The following is a 10,344-nucleotide window of genomic DNA, read 5'->3' on the forward strand; positions in this document are numbered from 1 at the left end:
TCTCTTTGTTGTCGTTGTTGTTGCTATAGCATTGTAGCCCCTTGAACAATGATTATGCATGTTGCAGGCAGTACAGTGAGTGTTTTCAAATCGACTGATATAATAAATGGAAGCTGGAAGAAAACCATGCCAGTTAAGAGCTGGAGTGGAGAAGCCTCTGTGAACCCTCAGGTTCTGTGTAGAAGTAACAAGAAGAGGAGCTGCTCACTCAGGTCAGCTTGTAGACAGAGTCACCATGGACCCGGCTCACTACCAATGCCTTTGTGGTAGTCACAGTGATAGCTACACTGGTTACTTCTCACTATCAATGGGATTTGATTTAGAATCACCTAGGAGGTTAGCAAGGTAGTCCTGTGTGGGGTGTCTTGAGGGTGCTTCCAGAGAGACTAACAGAGGAAGACAAACTCTGATAAAGGCTGCGCCATCTCCTTGGGCTGCAGGCCTGGACAGAGTAGAATAATAAAGAAAAGAGAAAGCATGGTGCAGATTCACTCTCTTTTTGTTCTCTGCCCCTTAAGACACAGGGAACTGCAGGCACTGCCCCTACCATGGTGTGTTGGGCCATGCACCGGGCTGGTGGGGAAATAATAAAGGGGTGGGAGAGAGACCCATGTCCCGCCAGAGCTCAGGTACTCTGTCCGGGCAGCCAGCACTCTCAACACCACAGGGTGGGTGTCTGGCTGTGGGAAGCCACTACCCCAATCCTCAGGAGTGGAGAGGGAGCAGTCCCATGGGTTCTCAGTCTAGGACATCCCAGGCGCTGCTGGATATTGGGGAAGAGCTGAGAACGAAGTGGGGACCAAAGGGAGAAAGGAGTGGGGAGGGGAAGGGGACACCTGGTGGTTCCCCTCAAGGGCATCGGGCCAGAGTCCTTGGTCCGGTCTCCTGATTGGAAATGCTGGATGGCTTTCCTGTGGTAGATTAGATGAGGCTCTTTAGGGGAAGGCCTAAGCCATTGTTCCAGCAGGGCAAGTCTAGATGAAAGGAGGCAGTCTATAGTTTTTAAAAAGGCTTTATTGTAGAAAGCAAAAAGAGAAGGGGGGGGAGGGACGGAGAGGGAGAGGGAGAGGGATAGGGAGAGTAGTTTTCAAAGTAGTCAAGGATCAAACTGCCCAGTCTCTGGACAATAGCATTAGAAACTGCTACACAGATGGGATTTGGGCCTCCTGCGGGATCCCTAGTAAGTCATCCTAGTAAGTCAGAGAGAGAGAGGAGAGAGAGAGAGAGAGAGAGAGAGAGAGAGAGAGAGAGAGAAGAAAAGTAGAGGCCACATGGAGAGAGGAGAAGGGGATGGGGAGAGAGGGAGTAAGAGGTGAGAGTAAAGACAAGAAAACAGCAAGAAGTTAAGGGGGGATCAAGCAGCCCCTTTTATAGTGGGCTGAGCTACCTTTCTGTTCCTAGGTAACTGTGGGGCGGGGCATACTTGCTGTGGTCAGGTGACTGTGGGAGTGGAGTCCAGTCAGAATACTGGGAGCTTGGGGCATTGTCTAACCACAGGATAATGGAGTGAGGGCTCATTGTGGTGTCAGCAGCTTAATGCCTGGGGGTGTAGCTTACTATTCCATCCCTTGTAGAATTTTCTACTGGGTCTCTGGAGTAAGCCTCGCTCAACCAGAACACAGACTGCCTTTCACGGTCCAATAATGATGGTCTACCCAACTGCACAGAGGAGCCAAACAGGAGCTGAAACTATGAGGTGAACAAATATATCCTTCAAGTGTTTCCTTGCATTGTTTCTCAGCGTCAGCCCCAACGTTGGCAAAGGTAACCAACACAGCCACTCGTTGCTCCACATGGGTTTTCAGCTATCAGCTAAGTTTGTGAGAAAGCTAGTTCTGTCCTGGTGTGGCACTGCTGAGTGATTGCTTTGTTATTACTAAGGTGAGACCCGTCCTGTGGACCTAGACCACAGGCAGGAACGAAACTGCAGCACAGGCTGGAGAGCCAGGGCCACATTCAGCTTTGTGAGCCTTAAGTTTCTTTCCCTGAAAAGCAACGGTCACACAATCGTGATGACTTGAGGAGTAAATGAGCTGAGTACAGTTCCAAGCACTCAAGCACTCCCCATGGCTTTGTGGGCTTTGAGGAGTGGGAGAGAGGAAGCTGAAAGGAGATGGAGTTGCTGGGAAGGGGCTGTGCTGGATCTCGGACTATTGGAAAGAGTAATCAGGGAAGAGGGGGGAGAGGAAAGAAACATTTTAGTGAGCAGAAGGAGGAGGCAGGGAGGGGAGGGCACATGCCTGGAGGATGAAGAAGAGCATAGGATGCCCAGAACTCACAGGCTCGGGCTTCTGGCCACAATGAATCTGGCTATTGTATTAGTCAAGATTGAATGCAGTATTCCTTACAATTTCTCTCTCTCTCTCTCTCTCTCTCTCTCTCTCTCTCTCTCTCTCTCTCTCTCTCTCTGAAATCAAGAAACAAATAAGACCAAGTTTGTTGCGTTCAACTTTGAGTGTGATAAGAATTTGTATACTACAAATAAAATGTCAAATTGCTGAGATGCCTCCAAATACTTTAGCATCTAATTTTGCAAGCAAGAAACAGAAAACACACAAGGTCTGGGGTGTAGCCCATGCCAAGATAAAACAACAACAAACTCTCCCTAACGTGGTTTTCTTACTTTTAAAAATGGAAGCAAGATGCTACTTAACAATGAGGCATGGCTTCCACATGCCAGGATGTGAAGGGTTCAGGAATTAAGATGCGCTAAATACTGGCTTTGTGCTTGGTGTGTTTTTTGCTTTTCTCTGCAGCCCACTGAGTATGCTTATTGTCTCCACTTACCCTGAAGACACAAGGAAGTTAGGCAAACTGCCCAGCAGAGTCCAGAACCTGGGATGGAGACCTTGAAGCCAGCCTGCTCCACTGACCTTGAGAATGTGCCTGGACCCTGAGGAGCTGTGGACGGAAACCACATACCCATCCTGGCAGCTGGGCGTGTTTGTGCCAGCCAGCCTTTGATTATGTATAGCTCATCCACTTATTACACACAGATCTTCAATGCCTCTCATGTTTCTCCTTTGTCTACCCACAGTGGTGAATTATTTCTTAGAGCAGCAATAGCATGGTTTGTCTTCTTCTGTGGCTTCTGCGGGACGCCAAGACACCCTCAGCAGAAATTTCTTAAAACGAAAGGAATAAATACTTACTGATTGAGTAAATGAAGGATTCAATAAAAAAAAAAGCAAATGTAGAATATGACTGATTGGCCTTTATTGCCTCTTATTTATTTTATCCCTCTGAATTCTAAAGCCGGATTTGAAGAGGATTATAAAAATATGTTATGTTGGCTGAGATAGAAGCAAGCCAGTGATAAAATGAGCAAGCTAAGAGAGAATGAAATAAACCAGGAGTGTGCATTTCTTTGTCATTTCTTCATAGAAATTTGTCAGCAAGTCAAGAAAAATGAAACCTAGAAACTACATAAGAACTGAACATCGGGCAATGTTTTCTGGGTTTCTGGTGGATATTGATCATTGAAGGGGGAAGGAGAGAAGAGTTTGGGGCTGTACCTGGTCTGAGTGTTAAGAAAGAGCCAGGTTTCCATGAGGCCTTGGTATCCCCACACCTTTGTGTGTAAGAAGACTATTTTCTCAAGTATGAAGAAAGTCATGTCCTACTGGCTTATGTTACCGTGTCAAGTCCCATCTCGGCTTCTGCCTTATCTACCCAAGACCTACAACATCAGTTGTTCTTTGTCTCTCCTGAGTGGGAGTCATAAGCACAAAGATGAGAAGACCCTGTGGAAATCAAGGTTGGAGGAATAAAGCTGGAGGGTCTTACCTGGAAGGTCACAGGCTCTGGTCATTCAGCCTGGCCACTCGGCAGAGAATCTTTAAAGCTGAAGTTTTCATTGGAGGCTACACTTAGCATCCCTGGTGACCTTCCAGAATAACCAACACCTAGACACTGACCAAGAAGTCTGACATAGCCAGTTGTGTTACTTAATGATTCTGGTGTGTAGCCAAGGCTGAGAACCATCTACCAATACCAGAAAGCCCTAGGAGGATTTAAAAAAAAATTAAAAAAATTTTAAAAAAGCAAAAATGAAAAAAAAAACAAACAAGCCTATTGCTGGTCTCCACTCCAGAGTTACTGATCATGAAGACTTGAGGTAGAAGATAAGAATATCTGACTTTGAAGGTGACAGTGCTGCTCTAAGCCAACGTAGCCAGAGGGACTCAGCCTCATTCTGTTACAGCCTGCTGTGGTGTGGCACAGGCCTTTAATCCCACAGCTCTGTTGGCAGAGGCAGATCAAGCTCTGTGAGTTCGAGGCCAGCCCGGTCTACAGAGTGAGTTCCAAGTCAGCCAGGGCTACACAGAGAAACCCTGTCTCAAATTAACAAACAGACAGATAAAAAGTGCTATAGTAAAAACATTTCCGTTTCATTGTGGAGGTAACTTTTCCTACATCTTGATTTTATTTATTGAAAAGGAATACAGAAAGAAGAAAATGGGGATTAAAAAAAGAAAAAGATGCATGTAATTCCATAACTTTTACACACACACACACAAGCATGAACACATGCGCATGCACACACACAGGCACATAGACATCACTATATAAAAACGATAGTAACAGCAGAAGCTAACACTTATTGCACAGTTACTGTACAAGACAGGGCATTCTCTCCTTTAATTCTTGTGCCTACTTTAAGGGTTACCTTTAGTAGCTTCTCTGATACCAGTCAGCAATGCCTTTATCTTTGCTATCCTACTGTACAGTGAAGGTTTGTGGCACAAACATTACTGTGGACGTTTTCTGCACAGCACCAAGCCGACTTTGTCCCTAGCCTGTCTTAGGTCACAGATTACGCTATTGAATTTCCATAGAATGTGTCTTGTGGGACACTAAGGTAAATTTTCATATTTTATAAGCATATGCAACAAAGTAACAACAGTCCTGATGACTGCTTTCATTGAATTATTATTTGGAGGTGTCTCATAAATGGGCTTGTTCTTTGAAAAGGTAAAACCATCTGGCTTTGACTCTAATGTACTGGGACACAAAAATTTTAAACATTCAATATTTTCCAAGTAGAATTATTCTCTGGGTAGTCTAAATAGTCACCGTTTTAAAATTAAGTTAAATAAAAACATGCATGCACTTTATGTAATTCAGCCTCTTTGCAAAGTCACTCCAATGTAGCAATCAAGACAGTCATTTTTTGATCTAAATATTCTTTATATTTAGATCAAGGAAGGCAAAAATTCTATCTACCCTCTTGTATTAAATCACTCCCAAATAAGAATGTGGCACACAGTTCCACACAATCTCAGCAGACATCTGTAATCCAAATCCTATGGTAGAGCTGAGGATAGCAGGAGGGAAGCCATGTGCTTGACAATGAGGCTTCAGGATCACACGAACCAGTTGTTGCTGGAGAGGAGCAAGTAGCAGCAGGCTGGGAACAAGGGCAGAGAAAGGCAGTCTGAAGGACAGAAGAGGCTTGGTAGAGCTCCTGTCTAGAAAAGATGGACACAGCCTGGCAGGCTGGCCACGCCAGAGCAGATCCAGGGAGTGCATGGCAGGCTGCATCTCTTCTAGCATAGTGACTTTAACAAAGGTGTCAAAAGGCTCATTGCAGAAAGGACAGAATCTGCCAGGGGTGCCTGGAAAACTAGATATCCATGCTCAGAAGATTGATGTCTTAATCTCTCAGCCTACAAAAGTCAACTAAGAATGCACCAAAGACCTAAATGGAAAACATGAGAACACGAGGAACACTTTCATATACTGGTAGAGGTGGTGTAATTGTTAATATGTCTCTAGAATTACAGGAAACAAGATAGGAGAGCGATAAATGGGATTACACCAAATTCAAACCTTCTGCGCAGCAAAGGAATCAATCCACAGAGTAAAGGAAGCGAGAGAGTGGGTTGAAACTTTTGCCAACTACTTATCTGATGCAGAGTTAATATCCAGAATATGTAAAGAATTCAGAAATGACAAAAAAATATTCCATATGCATGCACACACAGGCACACACATGCGCGCGCACACACACACATGCTCACTGTAAATACATACATAAATAAAATATTTTTAAAAATTGAAAAAAAGAACTAGGCAAGTTATCTCTCTATTGGTGAAATGAATGAATTGAAATTACAATATGTCACTGCACTTCAATTAGAGGAACTATTTAAGAAGACAAACATAAATGCTAGTGATGACGTGGATAAAAGGACCTGTCATACATGATTGGTGGGAATATAAACTAGGAACCTAAAAGTCAAACTATATCTAATGAATCACCTGCCTATCCCACTCCTGGGTACACATCTAAAACAAGTGATATCTGTCCACAAAAGACATGGTTGTATGTCCATGTTGCCTGCTGTACAGCTTATAATAGCTAAGATTGAAACAGCCTAGATAGCTAACAACAGATGAATAAAGAAAAAGCAATATTGACAAGTGAAGTGTGTGTGTGTGTGTGTCTGTCTGTCTGTCTGTCTGTCTGTGTGTGTGTCCAGCCATTAAAAAAAACAATGAAATCCTGACATGGTAATAAGATGGAACTTGAAGACATTATGTTAAATGAAATAATTCAAGGACAGAGACAGAGAACACATTGTTTCATAAGGGAAGCTAAGAGAGTTGGGTTGACTACATACGGAGAAGGCATGGGGCAGGAATAAATAAAGGGAGACTAACTTTGATCAGCACCCACTTTATTCATACACTGAAATAACACTGCATCACATCAATATGTACAAACAATACATGTTAACAGATGCAAATTATTCTAAAATGAGCTTATATGTGGAATAGGGAAGCCTCTAGCCCTCTGCTCAAAAAACACCATTTTGCTGGCAGCCAGGCAATCCTGGTATATCCTTTAACATTAAAAACACTGTAGTTTATAAATATTATGTATTCAAAAGTTTCTGTATCGTGTCTGGGGATTGAGTTAGCAGGTAAGAGAGGGCGTCCTCTACTTAATTGTGAATGCAAAGAAATTGTATTTAAGGCAGAAACGTTTAAAAACACAGATGTAAAGAGGGGACACACAGCCAAAGTCACTACAGCTATCGCCTCGGGAATCAGGGGAGAGGGCACTGTTACATGCAGGGCCTTGTGTGTTTAATTATAGGCTCTAATTGACTTTTAATTATGTGAGTGTATTACTTTGATAGAATTAAAATTGAGGAAAGGAGAAACAGCTCAGGCACTGGTCTGCCCCTGAAGTTATACCTCATGAGTCGTATTTCCATACGGAGATTTTGCTCAGGGAGTGTCTCCTTGAGTTTTCAAACCATAAATAAGGCCTAATGGCTTTGAGAGGTAATGAACTGGCCAGCAGCCAAGAGAATCCTGATTCCTAACAGACAGGCCCAGGCTCCATCTTGAAGAGTTTAGATCTCTGCTGTGGGCTTCATGCTGGCCTAACTTCTTAAGTGAAACCTCTCACTAATTTACCCTTTGCAAGGCACTCTATCTGATGAGTCACTGGTACTGTTGAGCATCTAACCAGTGCTGGAACTGAGAGAGCCCTCCCATGCAGGCCCTCTGTTGCCATGGAAACAGCACTGCTCAAGTTTCTCTGTTGCTTTGGCAACCCACTCCCATTTCCTCTCATCACTACTGCTGGGGTATTTTGCTGCCAAGATAATGGCCTCTATTATGGTTTGAATGCTAATGGGGCAGTCCTCTACCCCAGCCTACTCCTAGCTCCCTCTGCAGCTCTACACTTGAGACCTTGTCTAAAGTGGCATTTCAATGAGATGGTAATGGATGCTCAAATCAGATGAAGAGGAGCTATAGTGGTGGTGTGGATGAAAGAAAGGTTCAGCTTCTTATCTTGAAAAGGAAGAAATGGTATCTATGAACTCCGAGAGTGGTGGATTGGAGTGTCATCCATCAAAGGGCTTCGGCTGTGTGTCAGGCCCCAGGCCTTTTCTCCTAGTCAGTTCTGTATACTGGCAAATAAATAAACCCACTGCATAATGAACACCGGTATGTTCTCGGCATTAGGCTATGTGCTTTATACCCATCTAACTCCCATTTTACAGACAAAGGAAAGAACAAGCAACCTATTCAGTGTCATTAGATTTGGAGTTTAAATCCAAGTCTTAGCCATTACACTAAGCCACTGCTGACTTAGGACCGCAGAAAATAACAAAAGTATACGATAGTTGCCCTTGCAAAAAGGTCTTATGGAGAGTGGGGGGAGAAATGTAGTACAAAGGGTAGAGGTGAAAAAGAAATGCCTCTCAGAGCTGGTGAAGTATGGAGCTCAAGTGAGGGTACAGACATGACAATGCACAGTTCACTGGACGTGGAGTGAGATCTGGGAAATGGGAAGGCTTAGTCCCCGCCCCTTACAGGAAGCAGAGTCAGGGTGTCAGCTTCAGAGTGGGTGTCTCGGTGAGTCTCCTGTTTATGGTGCTAGACAAAGAGAGACCTTTCTCTACTTCTTTTGGGAGTTGAATTACTTGACACCATCTGACTCTTTTATCTTGAAATTAAAAAAAAAAAGTTGAAGTTTTATATAAAATTGTTCTAAATTTTATGGCTCTCAATTTCAAAATCCAATAATCCTATTTCCTTTACTTTAAAAGTAGATTTTTTTTTAGCTACCTTAAGTCCTAATGGAGTTAAACAGAACATAAATCTTCAGTAGAATATTCCCGGTGTCTTAGTTTTCTCAGGTTTCCAGTGCCCTGCTGTGTCTCCCATGTCTGCTGGTTTGGCTCCCACTCTGCTCTGTCAGCTCCCGTGCACAAGGATTTTCTGCCATCAGGTCAGGGAGAAGACAAAGTTTTTCAAGGCACAAAGGACAGAGTCTCTGGATGCCATCTGACTCCAGTCACCTCAAAAACATTCAGGTATCAAGACCAAGTGAAGATAAAGTCATTTTTAATTTCACTCCACTTGCATGTCATCAGGTTGCCTACCATGGACTGGAAGCAAAGGTACACTGAGGTTGGCCAAGACAGTGGCTGGGGGATGGAGAGAGCATTTAGATTTAAATCCAGATCAACTTCTTTGTCTCCATCACTTCTCTGTCCTGATAGTTATGTGACTTAGGACAAATCACTTCATTTTCTTAACCTCACTTCCCTCACTTATGAATACAAAACAGGACAAGCAATTATTCCCATGCAAGTTAAACAAGACCACACTTATAAAAAGAGGCTTCCAGTGCAGCAAAGCTCAGCAGTTATTACCAAGATTTCCCTTTGAAGAAATAACCCACTAGGTGTCTTAGGTCTCTAGAAAGATCCTCTACTATAAAAATACTGATGTGTTTCTGCCAGTTTCAGCCTGTCTCAACATTGAAATTGGAATATGGTGTTTCATAATGCTCCCTGATGCTCCTTTCTTGGGCTCCTACTTGGACAGTCATCAAGACTCAGAGGGTCTGACTTTACAACTGTCCACTCAGCATTTACACACTTACACATACACATGCACATTCATACACATACTCATATACACATACATACACTCATAATACACACACACAATATTCACACACATACACACACATTCTCACATACATACTCACACAAACACATATACACATGTACACACACACTAACACATACGCATGCATAACCACATACACACACAAATACACACACATACACAAGGACACATGCAAATTAAATATTCACATTCACACACACACTCAAAAGTATATGTGTAACAATCAAGGGCTTCAGTGAGTAAAAGGTAATTGTGAAAATATGATATAGCTGAAACAGTGTTTGGGTGTGGAGCGGGATGGCGTTTAAGACAATGATTGATGTTCGGTGTTTGAGGGGCATCGAGAGAGTAGAGAGTGCATACTGACTTGAGAAGTCCTGATTCTGGTCAGCTCTCACCTTGCCATATGATCCTGAACCAGTTGCTTTGTCTCCCTGTGATGTCTGGATCTTCTAAAGTTGGGGAAACAGATGATGTGTAAACAAGCAATTACCAGGGAGTTGAAATTTCAATAACCATTATGGGTCTGAAGTTTATGTTTTAGTATGTTTGGCCACTTAACTCTGTGAAAGTTCATTTTAGTAAACCAAAGTTTGATGGTCCTGTGCTGTGTGGCTGGTAGGCAGTGGGCCCCATCTCAGAACTCCTGGGGTATGCATGGTGGAGGGTGGCGGTTTGTCACCTGAGAACTGAAACAGCTACTGACAACTGGATCTACTCATGTTTTCCTGTTAACTCCTCCATCCTTCTATTCTTTTTAAATGTAGTATTTGATGCATATTAACATATTGAATACCCAAAACTCATCATCTAACACCAACCAAAGGACGGAATTTAACCTGGGGAGGGTCTGTATGCCTTACCCATGTGCTTATCTCTTCCTAAAGAGTACCTCTACCC

At 43.2% G+C, this 10,344-nt stretch overlaps 1 long non-coding RNA gene across 2 annotated transcripts; it reads left to right on the forward strand.

Moving 5' to 3' along the window:
* Positions 1 to 1,475: 1,475 nt before the first annotated feature.
* On the forward strand, positions 1,476 to 3,199 carry LOC116104771. 2 transcript variants are annotated; one of them, XR_004123962.1, is made up of 2 exons: positions 1,476 to 1,764; positions 2,757 to 3,199. It is a non-coding gene; the product is annotated as an uncharacterized LOC116104771 (long non-coding RNA). The 2 variants fall into 2 exon arrangements; XR_004123963.1 differs by having other exon boundaries at positions 1,476 to 1,696.
* Positions 3,200 to 10,344: the final 7,145 nt, after the last annotated feature.

This window comes from Mastomys coucha, unplaced genomic scaffold (genome assembly GCF_008632895.1).
Source record: "Mastomys coucha isolate ucsf_1 unplaced genomic scaffold, UCSF_Mcou_1 pScaffold22, whole genome shotgun sequence".
Lineage (NCBI taxonomy): Eukaryota > Metazoa > Chordata > Mammalia > Rodentia > Muridae > Mastomys > Mastomys coucha.